At 37.8% G+C, this 8,904-nt stretch overlaps 1 pseudogene across 1 annotated transcript; it reads left to right on the top strand.

Moving 5' to 3' along the window:
• The first annotated feature begins 1,484 nt into the window (after positions 1 to 1,484).
• LOC143238044 (GTP-binding protein Di-Ras2-like) lies at positions 1,485 to 8,700 on the top strand (annotated as a pseudogene). Its single transcript, XR_013020390.1, has 2 exons — positions 1,485 to 3,265; positions 4,489 to 8,700. The product of XR_013020390.1 is annotated as a GTP-binding protein Di-Ras2-like (transcript).
• Positions 8,701 to 8,904: the final 204 nt, after the last annotated feature.

Genomic DNA, 8,904 nt, shown 5'->3' on the forward strand with positions numbered 1-8,904 from the left:
ATAATAGCCTGGTGCGAGGCATTAGGAAAAATATTCTCCTCCCAGAGCTGGTTAAAAACAGTGTATATCATAGTGTATATCATTGGGTCAGACCATTGTACTGCTAGACCAATGAAGAGCCAATTTGAGTTCCACCAGCGTAAAGGACGATTATAGTCAGAGAGACAATCAGCTCGAAAGGAAAGAGGTGATTGCTCTGCACGAATCTTGATGGCTAAAAAGATGGAGAAAGAAGCAGAAGTGCTAGATACCCTGCAAAAGCTTTCACATAGAGTATCGGCGATGCTCTGGGTATCAGCTACTTCCTGGCCATCAGAGATCAAGATCGAGAGGGGACAGAATTACATTGCCCACTGACCTTTCGAATCTTGTCCCATATGAGTTTGGAACTGGTGGTAGAAGATATGCCAGTTATGAACTTAATCCAAGATTCCTTCTGGCTTTGACGTCTCACCCACAGAGCATGTGCACGGGCCTGCTGGAAAGCGATACGGTTTGAAAGTGTGAGGTATCTATGGAAAGTATCCCAGGCCCGTTTTTGAGCCTTCTGTGCCATGTGGCAGGTAGGATTCCACCACGGACGAGATTATAGTGGAAAACGTGTCGAGGTTTTAAGAATACATTGAGCAGCTGCTTATATAATACAGTCAGTTACTGCTGCTACACAGTCGTCTATTGATGGCTGACATATGATGGCAGGATTAAGTTCTGCGAGAGCAGTGAAAGTGGACCAGTCTGCCTGAACCAGCTTCCACCGGGGCACGCGGGTAGGGTGGCATCGACCACGGCCAGCCTCTCTCAAAAGTATAGGAAAATGATCACTGCCTAGTGAATTATTGTCAATCCTCCATGAAAAATGGGAGAATAATGAAGGGGAGCAAACCGAGAGATCAATAGCAGTAAAGGACTGACTAGGTGCATGAAAATAAGTGAAAGCACCAGTATTGAAAAGAGAAAGGTTGTGATCAGAGAGCAAATGCTCTACAGAGCGACCCTCCTATCAATAACAGCACTTCCCCAGAGGGGATGATGTCCATTAAAGTCCCCAAGGATTAGAAGGGGAGACAACAACTGTTCAATGAGAGAACCAAGGTCTGATTGATCATATGTCTCTCCAAGAAACAGGTAGAGAGAAAAAACAGTGATGGTATGGCCCAAGGAAACACGGATGACTACGGCCTCCAAGGGTGTGTTGAGTGACAAAGGTAGGGTGGGCACATGCTGATCAACCAACAGTGCCATTCCTCCATGTACTCGTCCATCACACAACCTGTCATTTCTGTACAGAGAAAACTGCCGAAGGTTGACTGTATCGGCAGGTTTCAGAAACGTTTCTTGTAAGGAAAGACATACAGGATGGTAGGAAGCAATCAGTGTTTTGATGTCATCCACATTAGAATGTAAACCTGGACAGTTCCATTGTATCAAGGTGTCCATTTTTAATGACGTGTAGGCAGGTGGCTGGAGAACCCTTCTGTTTATGACCACGTCTTTTTTCCTCACTGTTCTTATTTGGGGGAGGTCTATAGACCTCCATGGATCCTGCCCTGGGTAGATTGAGCAGGTTTTTGTTTTGGGAAGGGGATTCCAGTGACTAGGGACGCAAACGAATGATTGTTTTGCATCTTGGGGAGGGAGAAAAATATGTATCTGAAGAAATGTCTGTACTTGGAACCAAAGCATGTGAATCTTGGGGTTTGTTGGAATGTATGGGAGGAACAGAGATGGGTGTAGAAGTTGATTCATCAACTTTTTTTAACCATAGAGGTCAAAAGGCTTTTCATTTATCTTGAGAACGATTCTTTTGGAGACAGTGAAAGATCTGTCTGCACGCCCACTGTGGTGGTGGAACGAAGTGCAACAGCATATGTCCGAGATGAAGCGGTGGACAGCAATGTCCGAGCCTCAGGATAAGTAATGTCATGAGTCATTTTCAAACACTGCGCCTCTTTTCCCTCCAACCATTTAGGGCAAGAACGAAAGTAGGAAGGGTGAGAACCATTGCAATTGACACAATGTGGATCGGTTTCACACTCATAGGCAACGTGGTCTTGCCACCACAAAGAGCACATGTCAGGGAACCACGACGTGACGTCTTTGAGTGACTGAACCTGTGACACTGGAAACATCGTAGAGGGTTTGGAATGTACGGCCGTACCCTGCAATTTCGATAACCTACCTTGATGATGACAGGTGAACGTGGTGATGTAAATGTCAAAACGAGGATATTTGTTGGCAGTGTAACTCCATCTTTGCAAGTGGAGATGCGCCTCACTGCAGAAACTCCTTGAGTGGAGATACCAGCAAGAATCTCTGACTCAGGGACGTTCTTCAAATCCCTCTCAACAATAATTCCTCGTGATAACTTCAAAGTAGCATGAGGTGTAACCTCAATTGGTATATCCCCAATTGCCTTTGAATTCAAGAGGAGTTCACTGTGTTGAGATGTGGCTGTTTCAACCAATATGTCTCCAGATCGAAGTTTCTTTACTGACTTTGGAGAGCCAGCAAGTCCATCCAGTCCCTTCTGAATAAAGAAGGGGGACATTTGCCCCAAAGGTTTCTCTGAAAAGGAATGTAGGATGAGAAAATGAAGTACAACTAGTAGTACAGATGTTGAAGATTTCTGATCAGAGTCTTCAAGACATGGTCGTTTACCTATTGACTGTTTTTCACTATTTTATTTAAATTTTTATTTGGAGGATCCATAGGAAAACTTTTCGGTGCCCACTGACCCCACCCACCATGGAGCCCTACGAGGGGACGCACTACAATGTCAAGCAAGGACACTGCAGCAACGCCAGGGTTTCGTGAGCAGAATACATAAACACTAGCATCAGACACAATGTCCACAACGCCCGTGACCCTCAGATTACAATTCGTAAGCCTTAACCCACCTGATCATGCCGGGCCCGATTGTGATGGATATTAAAAATCTGATTTTATGCGTTAAAGTAGCAGTTCTTTAATGGTTGTTTGTTTTAGGGCGAAACCACACTGAGATAGTTACCTGCTGTGTCCACTGCGAGGAATCGTGTGCCGGACTTGTAAGCCCTTGAGTTACCGCTGTCCCATCCAATATTAGTCAAAAGGTTGGTAAGTATATATATGAAATGCTTTTTATATTTTGAAAGACGCTAAATGGTTGTTTGTTTCAGGGCAAAACCACACTGAGATAGTCACCTGCTGTGTCCACTGCGAGGAATCGTGTGCCGGACTTGTAAGCCCGTGAGATACCGCTGTTCCATCTAATATTAGTCAAAAGGTTGGTAAGTATATATATGAAATGCTTCTCATATTTTGAAAGACACTAAATAACGGGATCTCATTTCCGTTTACTTTAATACCATTTTTCTTTTCACCCAAAGGATCAGCTATCCGTATATCTCCCTCAAAGGAAGTGAGAGAAGCGTCATTTCCTGTGTTGACGACTTCATTACAATAATTACAATTGTACGTCACTCCTACATTTTTGGACTGATCACTTTTATAACTTGGTGGGAATACACTTTGGTCTAACATGCCCAGAAATCTATCTCTTTAAAGCTGGAATCTCGTTCCGAATTTAGGGAATCCGTGCCAATTTACTAGGGGTCGAATATAATATATGTTTGTAATTTTCAAAATTAGGGGTTTAGGCTGCTATTCCTTTATACTTCAACCAAGCCATACAACACTTTGTGATACTTTGTGACAATTTCCAAAGATTAAGGCCGACATATTTGAGGTTAATGTCGTGTTTTTTTTTGTTTTTTTATTTACAGAGGTCAAATGAAAACTTCAAACAAAATTCCAATGTAATATGATTTGCTTTGAATTTCGCACACAGCTCCTCGAAGGCTTTGCTATGACGAGAAACCCATTTGAAGTAAAAATGTATTCCAAGATGGCTAGTATGGGTAATAAAACATTTATTAAAATAAAATAGAGAACAAAGTTTCGACCTTCTTAGGTCATCTTCAGGTTAACAAAGATACATAAAGGTCGAAACATTGTTATCTATTTTATTTTAATAAAAGTTTTAATACCCATACCAGCCATTCTTGAGTGAGATATATTTTTTAATCCTCGAAGGCTTACTTTGCCCTTTAAGTCTTTTGCATCTCAACATTAAGGCACTTTCGCTATATTCAAATAGCATCTGGGACAGTCTTCTTTGCCCCTGTAAGTTCAGCTTAGCTGTAATACTCAGTAGAAGGTTTTATGTGGGAATAATAATTAGTAGTTACATTTTTAAAGTAAAGAACTTACTTATTTCCTTTGTGTTCTCTAAAACTAAACAGAACTGATGATTATACACGTGTTTCTTTGTAGTTGTGTGAAAATAGACTTCGATCTCATGACGCACATGTGCTTCTTTGTAGTCTGTGTGAAAATAGACTTCGATCTCATGATGCTACTCTCCGAAAATAATAAACAGTAAAACGAAAAATTAATCTTCGTTCATTATAACTTTGGTAATCTATTACTTTTATGTTATTTTTGTAGAGAAGATTACAGACAATGTCTGAACATTCATCTCATCACGTGCGGCTGGTGATGCTTGGGGGATCAGCTGTCGGAAAATCGTCTATCATCAAAGATTTCTCTTCGACACCTACAGTGAGAAACACTGTCCTACTGTGGAAGACATGCATTATCGGGAATTTCATCTGGGCACAATGACCCTAAGAGTGGATTTCCTGGATACTGCTGGCGACATGCAGTTTCCAGCAATGAGACGACTCTCTATAGCCAACGCACAGGCCTTTCTTCTTGTATACAGCGTAACCAACAAGGGTTCCTTGGAAATTGTTAAGAAGTGCCTCGAAGAGATCCGGGAACAGCGAGCTGACTTTCAAGAGATTCCCATGGTTGTTGTTGGGAACAAACTGGATCTGGCCATTGACTTTCGAGAATTACCAAAGAAGACGTCGCTGAGTGGGTTTATTGTGAACTTCCTCGACTTCGAGTCAAAGTCTTAGAATGTTCTGCAAAAGATGGCGTTAACATCACAGAAATCTTTCGATCCTTCCTCAGCCTCGCTAAAATGCAAGTTCCGTCAGACTCTGCTGGTTTTCATCGTCGCTCCAGTGCACACGCATCTAGCAGAAAACCAAAGGTCCGAGGAAGGAGTCCAGAAGAGCGAGCCACGCAGTCGAAGTCTGATTCGACGAGTGAGTAAGAAATTGTCAAAATGCGAGAACATGCTCACCGTGATAATGGATCGCAAGACTGTTCTGTATCGTGAAAACTCACAACTTTTTCTTGTTTCCGAACCATTTCACGTCTTTTAATTATATCGAAATGATTTTTTGTAATTAAGTATTTGCCACTCTTTCCATTCCAGAGCTGACTCGTTCGCCCTCTATTTACGGGATTACCTAACTGTTTCCTCTGGCATGGCGACGCCATAAAATTTGTGATGTAAGACAAAATACATACCAAAGAATATCCCGCTAAAACTTTTGTAAACTTCTGTCCACATAAAATTTATCTTATGCTGAAAATTTCACAACGTTTAAAGAGTCGCATAAAACTGTATGATTTATTTCGTTTAAGAAAATGTTTCATTTGAAGTGAGTTCGGACAATAATATGCCGTGAAATATAATTGATTTTATAGATTTTTTGTTTTTTTTAGAATAGTAATAATAAATAATATCAAAAGTAATAACGTTTTAGTTAAGACCGAAATTGCAAAGAAGCAGAATGCTGTTATCAAAATTAATTGTAACATTTTATTAATTAGTGTTCCCCTGCTGGTACAGTGGTAAGTCTACGGGGATTTACAACACTAAAATTAGCGGTTCGATTCCCCTCGGTGGACTCAGCAGATAACCTGATGGCTTTGCTATAAGAAACACACAGATACATTAATTAGTGAATAATAATATAATGTTTCTCTATTATAATTCAATATTTGTGGTGGTTCTTAGAAGTAAAGTTTTAGTTTATTGGAGAAATTTAGTGACCTTGTGTTGAAAACCTTTATGTATTAATAAACAGAATATATGGCCATGTTGTGATTTGAAGGTTGTCGTGCGAAGGTTGGTATAGCGAGGTGGTGAGGGCGCTCGACTCACAATATGCGGGTTGTGGGTTCGAATCTTTATTCCACTAAACATATTTCCCCTTTAAGTCTTATGAGCATTATAATGTGACGGGCAATCCCACTATTCGTTGGTAAAAGATTAGTCTAAGAGCCAGCGTTGGGTGGTGATAACTAGTTAGCTCCCTTCCCTCTCCTTAGTCTTACACTGCTAAATTAGAAACGGTATCGCAAATAGCCTCGTGTATTCGCAACATTTATAACAAAACCTCTTTGTGCGTAAGTCCAGATATTTTAGTTTTGTCTGAAAGGCTTTTAATGAGTTCTATGCCTAGTGGATAATAAGGATATCCGCGCTGTATCCACCGAAGGGATCAACCTCGAATTTTAACTTTCAAAGCTAAAACTGCTTTTTTATATCCAGTTTAATTTCAGCCTTACTTACCATGTCACTAATGAGTCCTTCCTTTGTTCTTACCAATCAGATGACCTTTAACATCCCATATTGCTCTCTGTTACATACTTTTTGATTTGTTGGAACTGAAAACGACGGAACAGAAAATTTCTTTACAATACATGTCACCAAATAACAACCTTAATGCACTAACAAGTAAAACCAAATAATACGAAACAAAAACACTTCACAAAATTAGCTATTAAAACTTTCTATGTACAAAAGTTATCTGATGAGGCAGGTTTTGAAATACTAAATTGTACAATACAGTCTTTGGAATACTCTTGGTTTGTATAGTTTCTCGTTAAACCATAATGTTATCGATACCAAAGATCGTATGAATAATTATAATTTATTGATAAAATCTGTAATAACAAAATAGGAACTTGCAATTCACTATAATTCTGGAATGAATATACCAATATAAACGTACGTTTGTTTGGAGTTAAGCACAAAACCACGCGATGGGCTATCTGTATTGTGCCCACCATGAGTATTGAAACTTGATTTCTAGTGTTGTAAGTCTGCAGACATACAACTGTATCAAAAGGTAGGGATTGAGATAAACAGTTGTAATTGTTCGAAAGTTTAAATTTCGTAATTGCAATGTGAAGCTTGGAATATTATTTTACATTAACTATTAAAATTATGACAAATATCAAAGCGCAAATTATCATTACTTGTTCTGTTAAATGCATTTAATTTTTAAACAAATGTTGAATAACAGTAAACGTTTCTAAGCCTAATATTTTTACTTTTAGTCTTAGAAAGCTACTAATACCATGAGTAGTATCAATATCTAAGTTGTCTCTTTCGTTCCAAACAACCTTCTTTTACTCATAAGTATAAATTAAATGTTATTAAATACGAAAACAAGCTACATTAAATTTAAAACACTGAATAATTTTCCCAAATATACCATCTTAACAGAAAATCAAATTAGGTATAGTTGTCTCACAAAGCCTAACTTTACGTTACGGTTTAGGTTAAGTATACAGGCCTACATTTATTTATTCCCACTCAAGTTTAGTTACGACGGAAATAAGATAATTTCCTACTTTTTTAAACATTATAAACTAGTTAGGATAGATTACCTGGACAGAAGGTTGTTTATTAATCTCTAAGTAACTTTGACATCCTAACGTAATTGGTTTGTTTAATTAAATGGAGACTGCAAATTACTCGATATTTTCCTATTAGTATTACTTTTAGTTCAAACATCATTATCGTTGTTTACGTAATTTGAACACTACATCACACAGTGGTATCTACCGGCCAAATTGTAAAATTAGAAAGAAAAAAGCTACTTTACAACAATAGTACAACTTCAGAATCAATTCTCATACGCAAGTCAACCTGAAATAAACAGACGCAATAAGAGTATAATATATTTTTTTTCTTACTGAGACAAACTAAGGACATTTTCTAAAAGTTAGAGCGTTTATAATTTATTCATTATTGCAAACCGGCTCCTGTTACAAACGGCTGTATTATTCTAAGACTTTATTTGTAAGACACCAGAGCTCTTGTTCATCTGTGGAAAAAACTCTTGGTGATGGAAATATTGTTTCCCGGTAATGAGATAAATCTTCTCGTGAGCTGATTGTTTTCAACGTAATTGAAGTTTGAAAAGAATCTGACAGTTATAACCGTCTATTGGTTGGCATTAATTTGGACCGTGATTGAAAAAAAAGAGCTGTTCATTTTCTATTTCACGAATCATTATTGAACCAAAATTTCGATTTTAAGTTTGCACTAAAAACTGAATGAAAAAGAAACTTGATACCAAAGACTGCTTTATGATTATTTTTGTTATTAAAAAGACACTATTTTATTTATCGTAAATAAATATTACTTTGTCAGTACATGTTTGAAACCTAATCACATAGAGTTAAGTATGCATGGCCATCGCAGATGCGCTTTGCTGTTTAATAGAAACTCGCCAAAGTACTTGTAATATGTATTAAAGTAATATTAATATTAAAAGTATATATTATCAGTACTAACAAATATAGAAGAAAAGTCGTACGGCCTCAAGTCGAAATTTCAAGTTACTCCAGACAAGACAGCGCTCGTATTATATAATATTACATGGGCTTTATCAAGGTCTACAAAATATTGATTATGATGTAGCTGGAATTTTTTGCATTATATTACATCCGAGAACAAAGCAAATTCGTAAGAATAAAGATGGTTTCCTAGCAACGTAACAAAGATGTAAATATCTTTTGTTTCTGTAATTTGATTCAATGTTTCAAAACAGCGGATTCTCACAGTGTGCTATCAAAACCATCTGTTAAATTACAAACAAAAACCTCTTGCTTCAAACATTTAGCTGAAACCTGGTTAGCGGGAAAAGTTAATGATATAAATTAAGACTTTTTAGAAAATTAATGAAGATATAAATAAAAAAAAATTCT

This window comes from Tachypleus tridentatus, chromosome 13 (assembly GCF_004210375.1).
Source record: "Tachypleus tridentatus isolate NWPU-2018 chromosome 13, ASM421037v1, whole genome shotgun sequence".
Taxonomy (NCBI): domain Eukaryota; kingdom Metazoa; phylum Arthropoda; class Merostomata; order Xiphosura; family Limulidae; genus Tachypleus; species Tachypleus tridentatus.